General features: G+C 41.5%; 1 protein-coding gene across 1 annotated transcript in view; it reads left to right on the top strand.

Moving 5' to 3' along the window:
- The window catches only part of CACNA1B (calcium voltage-gated channel subunit alpha1 B), a 1,447,778-nt gene that overhangs the window by 1,309,827 nt on the left and 124,255 nt on the right, over positions 1–13,696 (top strand). The window lies entirely within an intron of this gene.

Genomic DNA, 13,696 nt, shown 5'->3' on the forward strand with positions numbered 1-13,696 from the left:
TGGTCACTGTGTAAGATGTGCTGAAACATTGTGTGGCTCTGCTTGGACTACTAGTCCCTTCCCGGGCTGAATGGCTCCAAATGCAGTTCCTTCCTACTCTCAGTTGCAAATGGCATTTGTAGTTTATCTCTCACCAATGGTGGGGATTTTTTTTGCTGAAGTCTGTGTGTGCACTGGCTTCAGGCAGGGGTGAAACTTGACTCTACCCAAAGGAGCTTTTTGCTACAAAGCAGGCAAGTATCTCTCTTTTGAAACTCAGTAGCAGCTCAGCTCTGCTCTATGGATTGCAAATCTTCTTGCTGGCTGGAGACCCTGGGAATTTGGAGCCAAATCCTATGGATTTGCTACAACCCAGGTCAACCATCTCCGGTTTCTTCTTTGGTTCCCTGTCAACTCCCAATGGATAATCTCCAAATTGTATCAAATACACCCAGATTTCAAAATAGCCCATGGAAGTTAACTCTGTTGCTGCTGGTAGAGGCTGAGTGAGACAAGCAACTTTCTGTGAGATTCACTGATGTGATTTAAAGGAATCCACTGCAGGTTTTGCCTTTAGCTGTATACTTGCTCTGCTACAATCAGGAAACACTGTCCCTGTCTCTGGATTTTATTGCAACCAAGGAGGGAAGACTCCAAAACTTGGTATGGATTAATACTCAGTTGTCTGTAAGACCTAGGTGCTTGGAACCTCTATATGGTGAGGCCCCTCACATAATCTACACATGTACCTGTGATCTCCAGCTCCACCCTTGTACATACCTACCAGCAAAATACATGTCATAATGTAACTGGCACATACTTTTACACCAGTTAGTATTTTAAACGCAGTCATTTATGAACGTGTATGTGGTGGGACAAGCAGTTAGGAAGTTCGTCATTTGAAAAAATTAGGAGTCAAATTTAGGGTTATCTTCCACTCCTTAAGCATAAGGAAATGTAAAGCATAAATTTCTTTGAGAAAGTTGGACCGCATTTCTCAGCAGGCAGTAGGGCCGGAGTTGGTAAGGACCAGGTGTTTGAGGAACCTGGGAGGAAGGCTAATTAGCAAGTTACCAGGTGCTTGATTATTAACCCGTCTCATGCTATGAGAAGGATTTAAAAGTGGGTTTTGTCTTAGAAACAGAGGCAGACTGACAGTGATCTAGGCCCCTGGGCACTAAGGGTCATGGGCCCCTAACCACCTATCAAAAATGGTTAAACTAGATGAAACTATGGGAGAGTAGGCCCCCTACTGCTGTTGGCCCTTGGGCACTGACCTATGTCACAATGGTCAGTCTGCCCCTGCTTAGGAGAGAGACACAGCCAGGGCACACAGTATTTGGGGAAAGGAGGATTGATTTCCCCCTGAGAGTGGGTGGTTAGCTATGGTGACAAGGTTCCCTCTCCTTGCTTGTTTTCCTAGGTACAGGCAGATGAGCCAGGGGAGTTGTTTAGTTTCCCATATAGGCAGCTGGGAGCCTGAGGAAGGAGAAGCAGCTGTCTTCTCAGCTGCTTAAGGAGCTTAAGGTAAAAGCCTGTGGGTGAAAGGGTGAAAACCAGTCTAGGATGAAAGAGGTAAAAACCAGTCTAGGAAGAAAGAGTTATGCAGGAAGCTACCTGTGAGTTTGCTTCATAGGAAGCATTGGTTCTACTTTGGAGAGATTTGCTTTCTTATCCATATTCTAGAAGGGAAATGATGAGAGGGAAAGCTTAAGGGTACATCTGCAGGTGCAAAAGGTTGCCCTGAAATATGAAGCAGAGGTGCATAATAAGGAAGGTCTGTTAAAACTGGGTAGTACCAGAAAAGAGAGACTGCAGTTTCAGAGAATAGATAAGGCACCTCTGTGTGTGCAGGCTTGATGTATCAAAAAACCTGGACTGGAATTCCATGTAAAACAGGAATTACAAGGGGGAAATAAGGAATTTCCTGTTGTATGTTGTAACCAGAAAAGGAAAGAACCTCAAGGTAGTGATATGGAGATGCTATGAATTTTGTTTTGTTAAACATTCAAGTTTTTGATTTTGCAAAGTTTTATTGTAGTTCTGCTGTGTGTGAGGCCCTTGAAATTAGGGTGACTGCTTAATAAGGCCTTGGCAGTGTTGTCTCACTGGTGTATACAGGACGCTAGGCCTAGAACATTGAGGATCCGAGACCAGGACAGCCTGAGATCATCACAGTGGCCACATATACAAGAAAATTACTTATTTTATAAATTTATCCCCTGGAATGCCATCTAACAAAATGGGATATACAACCAAATTGAATGCTGTAGAGATGTCAAGAAAAGCAACAGTAGTACCCTCTCTTGCCTGTAAATGGTGTCGACAGAAATCAAAAGTTAAAACCAATAAAGTTTCAGCTCTGTAAGCGACTCAGAAAACAAATTGGCATTCATCTAAAAGTTTATACCTATCAACAAAATCATGTTAATTGCATAACAGCAGTACATTGTAGCACTCCAGCCAAAAATGACAATCATGGATCAGAACACACTTTCTTAAGGATATGTCAAACAGAGGTCATTTTTACAAGTGAAGGCATTCTTCCTTCCTGTAATGATGAGTTAATTAATATCCGTAATAAGCTCATCATTTGAGACTTACATTTTTTAATTAGATCAACTGGGAATTGATCCAAAACACCAGTTAAGTTAGAAATATGTACTAAAATACTCACGTTTACGTTTAATTAAAACTTCTGAACCAATTAATCATAAAAAAAGACTCAGTCCTCCTTAGACCACAAAATACTCAATTAAGGATAAGGAGATTAAAAAAAAAGTAACAAGAAAGGAAAAAGCTTAATATGAATATATCCACAAAAATATGCTTAAACCCAAGTTACACGATCTTCTTCATATCAATGAAAGCTTTACTGTTGGACAAACAAACGTATTTAGTCCCACCTAGCTTGACTAAACATTTGCAAGGGTATGCAAGAAAGAATGTGGCTCCCTGATTCTTCGTTTCTTGTTGTAAAGCCAAGAATGCCTTCCTTCTCTCTTGTGTAGTTTTAGTAACATCAGAGTAAATCCACATCAGGGTAAATCCATCCAGATTTTCTGATCACAGAATAATGCTTTACAATTTCGAAAGTAAAGTTTCATCATCAAAATTAAATCTTGCTCAAAAACAAAGCTAACCAACAAAATGGCCCGCTGTGATGTTTCAGATATTGAGTCTTCTAAAATTGCAAAAATATTGTTTAAATTCACTTGAGCATTTTGAACCCCTTGAACTCTTATGGAATTCTTTCAAGGCACCAGGCAAATAATACATTTTATTTAGAGGTGGAATAAAGGATTGAGGCATTTTCAAAATTTCCAAGAGGTAATTTTTAAACAAATCCTGGGTGGACATAGCTGGGTAAACCGTAAATTTAACAAACGGAGGTTAAACCTTCTGCTATAATTCTCAATTTGTTCGATTTTCCTTTGTACTAAAAGTCTATCTTTTGTCATAATTATTTGAAAATCCTGGAGTACCTTCACATCCTCCTGCATTTGTTGAATCTTGCCAGAATGGTCTTTCTGAATTCCTTCAACAGCATAAATCAACTTTAATAGCAACAAGTATTGTTACCTCCTGTGAAGTTTTAGTAGTTGTCTGTCTCAAGCCCTGAGACAAAGAGCTTCCATAAGCTTTCCACCGTCACCACTGCAGGGGGCACCGGCAATGCAGTCAATGCTCCTTCATTGTTCATCTTCCTCGCGGCGTCCTGCGGCATCTCACCTGTGCATGCAGCTGAGACGACCACAACTTCTGGACTTTCTAGCTGCACTAAAGAAGCTGTTGATATTTCTGGACATGGTGGAGTACTCGGCTGCGGAGGAGAGAGTGAAACATCATGTCCCTAAGAGGCAGCTGCTTTCATGTTGCCCCACAGCAGGACCTACAACTCTGACAAAGCTTGTAGTTCCAATGACGAGCTGGTCCATCCGAAGCTGCAATGGAGAAGAGGCACAAGCAGGCCTTGGAACTGCCCTTTCTGTTAATATGGGGCATCGGTAAATGGTAAAGAATATAAAACATCTCAGGATAGCAGTAACACAGCTTACCAGCCTGGAGTCATGCCGCCTCTTGGCCACTCCCCATGACTTTAATGCACCATAATGTGTGTTAAGGGAATTAGCCGGGCCAATTCTAATCTTGAGCAGTAAACAGATGGAGGAGTGAGATGATGAGCAGAGGAGGAGCACAGTGAGCGAGATGGAGTGTAAAGCATAATTAGGAAAGGAAGATAGGAGGGAATAACCAAGTGGAGAACTATGTGGACCATTGTGAGTATCTTGTGTTGAATCCTGAAATTTAAAGAGGGGAATGATATGGTCATATTTACTCACATGAGAGACACAGTGTTTTAGACAGTCTGAAGTCTTTTTAAACTGTTTAGATGTAATCGAAGGAAGGTCAGTCATATGAAAGTCTGTATCTGATCTTTGACTTTGATGTTGAGCACTAATGAAAACCTCAGTTGTGCACTAAATTTTGTGCAGTAATGTTTTCAAGCTGAAATACTTGGTTACGTTTTCACTACGCATACCTATCTTGTTATAACATTTCTCAAGTGTGTTAAATTTTAGACAAAATCGAACAGCTCACAAGGCCTGTTAAGGGAGCTATAAATCTTAGCAGAAAAAAATACCTGTTTTTTATATTTTTGTCAGTTAACCTGTAAGGATCAAGAGCTCAAGTAAAATAAATGTTGTCCTTAACTAAAAGGGAACAACATCACCATCTCTCAACTTGATAAAATTCCATTTTACTTGCCTTACTTCAGTTATATACCAAGAAGCACAGTGAAGCTTTTAACGACACAGATAGTAACTGGGATAACCTGATCTAAAACATTAGATGCTAATAAATTCAAGGTTTCAAATAGGGAATCTGCATCATTATCAGGCACATCTCCACATCTTTCTTGCCAAAGCTGACTGATTTTTTAACATTGATGTTACAAGACGATCTTCTAATCCTAGTGACATTACAGGCAGCTCCACTGTACAACAGGGTAGCCCAGAGAAGCAAAATCATAAAATGATCTGACCAGGGTACCCTCTGTGTTGTATTATCAGTAATTATATAACTAATCAGCTCTTCTGGAAGAAAACACAAAGCCAGGGTGTCCTTTTTCATGCATAGAGGGAGTGATCACGTGCTGCAGATCAACACAATTCATCAAGTCAAGAAATTGTTGAGTCCTGGAGGATAGAGGCGACACATTTAAGAGCATATTAAAGCCCCCCCCCCCCTGTATAATATTGTAAACATTAGTATTACAAAAATGTAATGCCCCCTCTAGGGACACAGAAGATACTACCATTTCAATATCTTGAATATGTTTATTTCAATCTGCTATTAATTACAATAAGAATACCTCTACCATGCCTATCTTTTCTGGAACAATGCTTGTAAAAAAGAAAGAAAAAAAAGAAAGGACATAGTGGATTAATTAATACATGATTACTTGACATGTGAAACAGCAGCTCAGTCTTAGATGTAATAGATCTAACATTGGCTAAATATATTGACTTACAGAAAAGGGGACATACCAAAAACAGTTTACATACTGGCCAGGGTTGCCAACTGTTTTTTCCAATACTAACGAAAATGCTTTGCTTCATATTTAGTTCTTAGAAATAATCTGAGCCCCTTGGCAGTCCACATTTACTGCAGTGTACAGAGCTTAGATATACACTTTTTTCATGTTCTGTAATGCACAAGTACCTAACATACTGCACATGTGTAGGAATGTGCAGACAGTTTACAAAGGGCTGCATTTCCTGTTGGTGCCCTGCAGATTGACCAGGGAACTCTGTAGTGCTATAGCATGCTTTACTCTAGTTCTACTTGGGTATTATGGAGCCAGGAAGGACTAGCATCACATGCTTCAGTTCTCAGTAGTTCCAAATCAAGCATAGCACATCAGACCATACAGGGGGACTATGGTGCTGGCTGGTGGACGTTAATATGCGGTAAGTCATTGAACTTATACAGCAGATACAACAAAATCAGAATTTCAGGGGGTTATAGTTCCTTTTCCCAACATGTTTGCTGCATCTGTAAAATAATATATTTCTTTGTATTTTCTCTGCCTCTCCATCAATGTCATGTTATACGTATTATTCTTTTAATGCTATGCTGCTGTTAAGCTAATGCTGCAGAAATGCTTATATTAGGAATCATTTTTAAAGGGATTTCCTTTGGTAAATGAATATTTACTCATGGAAACCTCCTCTTTGAAAATTGCCCTCCCCGCTTTGTAAAAAAACATGCACACTGTCAGCAGCAGACATATATTTCTCTGCTGGTGAAAAAGAGCGGGGCTGGGCAGACCTGCTAAAATATATGGCTGTGATTCATTTTGAAATCCAAGCATGTTACTTTTTACCCTTGCAAAGTACATGGGATGAAAATAGTCCTACAGCACTAATAGCTACTGACTTGTGTAAGGGAAACTTTATAGGGTCTAGGTACAAAATAACTGCAGGCCTGCAAGCAGCTCAGTCTTGCTCGGAATTACTGTCAATCATCAGAAAAATGCCAGTCAATATTCAGCCTACGGTAATCATTGTGGGGTTTTTTAAACACTGGCTACTGTATGCTGATTTAGACCCAGTTATTCAGTGCTGGGACATTTTTGGCCAGAAAGTATCCAAGTATCACTGATATTCAGTCCTGTTATCCAGATATTTATCTGGACAGGTTACAACTGCTTGTTATGTGGTCCTATTTGCCTGCATATTTATCTGGCACCAGCAGTAGATATCGGCAGTGTGTAGAAAGCTTCATTTCTGCCTTAGCTCTGCCCTGCTAACCAGATTGTGCTGTGGGAGTCTGTGCACATATTCAAAGGCACTCTCTGGTTAAGTGCCACTAAATATCTCTCGTTGAACCCGGTCAGTGGAAATTAACTGGGTAGGAGCTGCTCCTATCCAGTTAACTCTTCCTGAATATCAACTGGATGTTATACATTTGTGTGTGTATATAAATATCGTTCTGTAATTCTTTTTGCATGTGTGTGGTTGAAAAGGCCTGTTTTGCTAAGCTTTTTTTTGCCATAGACAGAGAATGGGAGAAAATCCTTAGTAAATAAGGCCCATAGGGAGGTGAAGGGATGGAATAATGGGGAAATTATTTATTCCTCTTTTACAACTTGTACTGTTCTCTTTTCAGTTGTCGGATTCATTATAACGATATGTACAGTTTGTTGCGTGTTATCGCTCCGCCTCTTGGCTTAGGAAAGAAGTGCCCGTCTAGGGTGGCATACAAGGTTTGGAATTTAAAGAGAACCCGTCCAACAGTTCGTTCCCGGACTGGGAATGCAAAACCAAACAAAGTAAAGAGGGAGTTGAATGGGCTGTGCCTGAGTGGGAATGAAAGCCCGCCTCCCATCCTATCCCATGATGCCTTTAATCCTCCCATCCCAGGGACATGGACACAGGCTGGCTTATGAGACAGTAAATGACAGAAAGAGGGGCATGGAGGGAGTTCTGGACCAATTATTCTTGGGGAGAAAAGACCAACACATTATCCCCCTGCAGCTTTTACTGGTTGCTATTACTATATTGCACTTTCAGATAAAAATAGCTGATAAATACAGGGGAAATTCTGTGGCACACAGGTTATATTATTGTTAATTTTGTTACATGTCATCAAAACAATTTCAGAATAACAAAAAGAAATATGAAGACTACTATCAAAAGCTTCTTAACCTGATTAATAACACAATAGTTGTGCTAATTAAAAAAAAGCACAATTTATATCCTACATTCATTCACAGTCCTCTTCCATTTCATCTGCTGAACTATCTGCAGTCTGATGGTACAAGTGTCTGTGAGTTTCAGGAATGTATTTCTTGAATAAACTCTGGATGTCTTTCACCTTTGCCACCTTTAGTGAAATAGATCTAGATTTATTGTGTGCTCTAGAAATTGTATTGTTATATTATATTACATCACACTGTATAAAAATGTTACAAATTTCATATCCATGCCATGTTTATTGCACATCATAAAAGTATTATTCGTTTGTGCAAGAACCTGTTAAGTCCACTCAGTTTAAAACAGCCAGCTGCAGCTTCTCGATTTCCCATTTTCAACACCATTTAGCATCTAATTTTGACGCTGTTCCTCGCAGATAGAGATTCTGGGCACTGGGCAGCGTGATCTCTGACTTTGTTAAAGGTTGAAAGGATTTCTTGATTACTTTGGTCATTTAAACCATCCACACAACAAAGCTTGCAACCACAGTCAGGGCCAGTAGACCACTGTGGTATTGTCTGTCCTTTTCCATTCACAAATTCTTCTCATTTCGCACGTTTAATTTTTGTTACAGTTCGTTTACAGTTGCTCATCATACTTTCATTTGCCATCACGCTCAAAAACATAAAGGATTGCTTTGCCTCGGAATGCTGAATGTTCAGCTAGGCTAGCGTGCATATGCTTGATAAAGTATGGACCCAAACATGTATTACTATGTAAAACTATCACTACAAATTAAAGGGCCCGTTTACTAAGCAGCGCTAAAAAGTGTCCTGTGCTAGCCACAGCGTGGGTCTTTCCTGTGCACAAAGGCCACTTATAGTGCTCGCAGTAAATGGCCAATTTTGACATTTCTGCAGTAGTGGTCACACACTAATTTTCCCATTAGCGCATGAGCACTTACTTACACCTCACATTCTAATCCTGCACTAATCAGTTACTGTGTAGCAAAGCCTATGAGCTAAGCGATTAGCATAGCCACGCCTACTCTCCGCCCCAGACACACCCCCAATGCTAATAAATACATTTTATATTTTAGCATATGGATATCAAGTGGATGTGCAAAACTTACCATGGGACACCGGAGCACACCCCGCGGTAGGCCATTTTAAGGTGCATAAGCATGTGTTAGTGCTTACCGCAGTTCAGTAAAAGGGCCCTTAATTAAATTGACCTAAATTAGCTCTTTAAAATTAATTATAGCAGTAGTTAGTGGATGAAAAAATATTTATTTGTGACATTTATATCCCACATTATCCCAAGGAATCTTGTGTTCAATGTGGTTTACAGCAAGTAATGAATATAGCATTGAAAATAGTAATAAGTAAGAATAAGAAAAGTATTCACTATAATATACATCAAACATTTTAATGAAAGAGGAGATATTAACAACAATACATTATAGACTATTATATCGAGTAACATACAGTTTAAGTTGATGCATGGAATTATAATAATAAGTATAATAAATTGAAGTAGTCGAGGACTGCTTCTTGTAGACTTAGGATTTTGCACAAAGCCAATGACACAAGGAGAAATTAGGTCTTACCTGATGTCACGAAACGCCTAGCCACCCACCTGGAGTTACCCTGCAGCCACTTAGAGGGTATATTACTAGACAGCTCAGGTCCACCTGCACCTGCTGCTTGTGCTCTACACTAGCACTCTCCTCCCACCGACTGGGTCACAACCACCTCTGGGCAAGTCTCCCACTCTCAAATTATCCTCAGTGATTTCTAAGTTACTGGGACCAGGTCCCACAGTTCCCAGAAAGCACTCACAGACCCAACACACAAACCACCAGGATTCTTTCTCAGTCCAGAAAGAAAGACAATAAACTAAATATTGTTTATTGTATTTTAAAAATTGAACAGTGGAACAAAATATTGCAAACATAACAGGTAACTGAAATATGAGTCAATTATAACACTAACTAAACATTTTCATACTTCCTAGAAAAGTACCTGGGAAGATCAGGATGTATAACTGTTTGTTTACTGGGCCTCAGCAAAGAGATTCTGCTCTCTTTTCTTCCTGGCTAGGACTGAAGGCAAAATCAGTACACTCTAAAGGAAATGAGCTCCTGGGCCAATCAGAGCCCAGTCAACAAGATTTAAAAGTATACTGCTGCATGCTTCCTGCTTGCGTTAAAGAAAAAGAATATTCAGTTCCCCATAACAGCTTTATAGCAAAAAAACACAACCTGCTGGCCAACTAGAAGAAATATACTTCAGGACATAATCAAGGCAAGAAAATATCCAATACATTTTACAGGCTTAAAGCACACTGTTTCTTCATACCTTATAATTTCCTTTCCATTAATCCTTCCCATTATTCCAGAACATATGGGATAGTTGTATCCATCAACCAGAAGGTGGAGATAGAGAACTGAAATTTGAGCTAAGACATAGCTCCCTTGGCATCTAACATGCTTCATCAGTCCAGCTCCTCAGTATTTATGTAGACAATCATCAAGTAGAAACTCAGACTAAACACACACACAACAGCCTTAAACAACTCACTATCCTAACACTAACCAGATGAACAAATATGTGTGGACCTTTCATCTGTGAACAACTTGTAGAGAACAATAGATATGCAGGAAGCAACATGCAAGGAGACAGTCATTATTTGCACCAATTAAACATCTCAGAAACCTCAGGCAGGCCTCTGGAATAGTGGGAAGGACTAATGGAAAGAAAATTACCAAGTAAGACCTAATTTCTCCTTCCATTACAAGCTTCCCACTATTCCAGAACCTATGGGATCCTGGCTTCCTTGAGATCAAGGGCAGTGAGAAATTCTCTCACTTGAACTGAGGCTATGACTGCTCTTAGTATCTCCATGCGAAAGCGGGACACTCAGAGGCAGCAGTTTAGACCTTTGAGATCTAAGACCGGACAAAAGGTGCCTTACTTCTTTGGTACAATGAAGTAGACAGAGTATATGCCTTGTCCCTATATGGCCTAGGGAAATGGAACAATGGCCCGTAGAGCCAGCAAGGAATCTACAGTGGCCTGAACCTCGAACACCTTGGTTCCCTTTTGACAAGGAGACTGCAAGAAGAGAGGAGTGACCAGGCAGCAGAACTCCAACTTATAACCTTCTATAAGAATATCCAGAACCCACTGGTTTGACATGATTTTGGCACACTCTTCCCAAAATTCCTGAAGATGTCCTCCCTCTGGAGGAAGAGAAGAGTGGACCAACCTTGCATCACTGTGAAACACTGGAGGCATTGGGAACTTTAGCTGACCAAGAGGAGGACTTCCTGTCTACACGAAAGGAAGATTGGCGTGACTGAAAGTGGGACTTCTGACTATATTGCTGAGAACCAGGCTGGTGCTGTCTGTTGTCTCGAAATCGAGATTGAGAGCCCCTGAAGATGGATGTCCAGAAGCTTTATGGCAACAACTGTAGCCTTGTTTCCCCCAATTCTTTCACCAAGTAACTGAGATCTTCTCCAAATAACCACTCGCCCCAAAAGTGCAGTTTAACCAGACATGACTTTGACACTGTGTCCACTGCCCAATGCTGCAACCAGAGTTGCCAATGTGCTTTGACCGCCAGAGATATACTCCAGGTTGTAACCTGTAACATGTCATAAATATCATCCGCCAAGTAGGTCAACCCCGCTTCCAGCTGGGCAATAAGGTACCTGTCTTGTGTTGCCCACTGCTAATGCCTCTTCAGGTATGCTCTTGCCATAAATGAGCTGCACACTGTCACTTGAGGGCCCAAAGAGGCCACTTCAAAGGCTTGTTTCAGCGAGCCTTCTAGTCTCCTATCCAATAGGACTTTTGGGGCAATGCCCTCTCCCACTGGTCTTCTTAGTCAACACTGTAACCAGGGAGTCTACCCTGGGAAGCTGTAATTTATTTTTCTCCTCCAGAACTAATGGGTAGAGGCGAGCCATGGCTCTTCCCACTTTCAGCCCCACGTCCAGTGCGACCCATTCTCCTGTAATCAAGTTCTGAATGACTGGATGCATCAGGAAGACTTTAGAAGGCCCGCTAAGTCCCCTCATGATTGATGAAGATGGAACTCCTAACGCCAAAGCAGAGGTCTCCTCAATGGAAAGCACTGCCAGTGCCTCAGAAATAACAGTACTGAGATCTTTTTTATGAAACAACCTCAGTACTTTCAGATTATCCCCCTCCGGAGGGAGCTCTCTCTCCTCTAATGGCTCCTCAAATAGACTGAGGCCACATCAAATAAGAAGGGATAAGCAGAGATAGCCTTATCCGCCTACTCCTGGAGATCTAAACGAGATCTCTTAGAAGCTGGAGGGGCAGCAGGGCAAGAAACTGAAGCACCTTGCAGCAATTCTGACTGTCTCTGCTTCAGTGAATAGGTGTGGTGTAAGAGCAATATATGCTCCAACGAAAACAAAGATCCCGATGCAGCTGAATGCTCTGAAGCTGTAAAATTGAGGCTGTGCTCCACGCATGATCTGACAGAGTCTGCTTCTCACTGCCAGTTGGCTCCAACAAAATGGCACCTGTTACCACACTCTCCTGCATCAAACTGCATACTGGCCTTGCCAGGGTGCCCAAATACCCTTGCATATTGTGCCAAATCTGAAGATGTGCTGCTGCCAACCGTTTCCTGCGCATCCTGGGGGATTCTCAGTTTGCATGCAGTGCAACACCCTGATGCCATTGAGTCCCACAGTGGGAGTTGCCATTCATCCTGACTGTCACAAGAACAGCACAACATGTTCCAAGCAGTGAGTCAGGATCCTCCCCTGCAGCAAGTACAACTTGCAGCCCTGCAACTGGTTCAGAGGCAAACTTTAGTTGGACTTACTACTGCCACCTGCTCCCCCCAAGCTCACAATCTCCACAAGTCTTACCACAGATGAGAAAGGCTCAAGACTGATACTCTTTCCCACACTCTCCAGAAAACCTCTTCCCTTCTCCTTTCTCTTTTTAAGGTTATTGTGAAGGAAAAGGAGAGCTCCACAGGAAACAGGGGAGATGGGAAGGGAGGTAAGAAGTTAATTCACGGGCACCAGAGACAGGAATCTGAAGACATCCAGATATGAACTCTGCAGAGTGAAGCCACCCACAAAGCTCAACTGGGGACCAGCTGACCAACTGGACCAGGAGCAAAGCACTCAGATCCAGAGGCTGAAAAGAGTGTCCATCCACCTGCTGGAGATAGAAAATACTGAGGAGCTGGACAGAATGTAAAGAGAGAGCCGTCTTAGCTCAGTTTTCAGCTCTCTATTTTCACCTGCTGGTAGATGGAAACAACTATCCCACAGGTTATAGAATAATGGGAAACTATGTAATGGAATCAAATTTTGCAATGGCTAATACGAGGACATGCATGTTTTTCAGCAAAATTTAGTAAATAGATAGTAAACAGCCCTATGAAAGAATATGTCAATAAGAAAATCTCAGTTTATCCCTAATGTAGACTTATCAGGTTTTTGCACAGCACACTTCAATTTGTTTTGCAGTAGCTAGTGTCTCAAAGAGCTGAAGAGACATTATCTCAAATGTTTAGGGAATAAAGATTGACACAGATGCAGTGGCATACTGAGCTTTTTGTGCAGCTTACACTGCCATCTGGGGTTTGTAACATTTTGTGATGTAGAATTGTTCTTTCCAGCAGATGCTGGCACAAACCTAAAGGTTTGAAGTCCTATGCTCAAGACATCAAGACAAGATGCTTTGTTTGGGTGGCGGGATGGGGAGCTTGGCGAAGCAATTTCTTCCTACTCTTTCAGACTGACAGTTCAGATGAAACTGGCTATTGCTAGGGCCATGGTACCAGGGCTTTCAAACAACCTGGGGTTTCTGCCCATTTAAACCACCTCCCTCCCTCCTTTCTAGTTCAGCCATCATAGCCAAGGTCCCTGGCTAAGGGCCACTTACTCTGGCTCCCTTCAAATCCCAGCACAGTTACACTCCAAGCCGTACCAGTAGATACCCCCATATATGTGT

The sequence above is a fragment of the Microcaecilia unicolor genome, chromosome 6 (assembly GCF_901765095.1).
Source record: "Microcaecilia unicolor chromosome 6, aMicUni1.1, whole genome shotgun sequence".
In the NCBI taxonomy this organism is placed as follows: domain Eukaryota; kingdom Metazoa; phylum Chordata; class Amphibia; order Gymnophiona; family Siphonopidae; genus Microcaecilia; species Microcaecilia unicolor.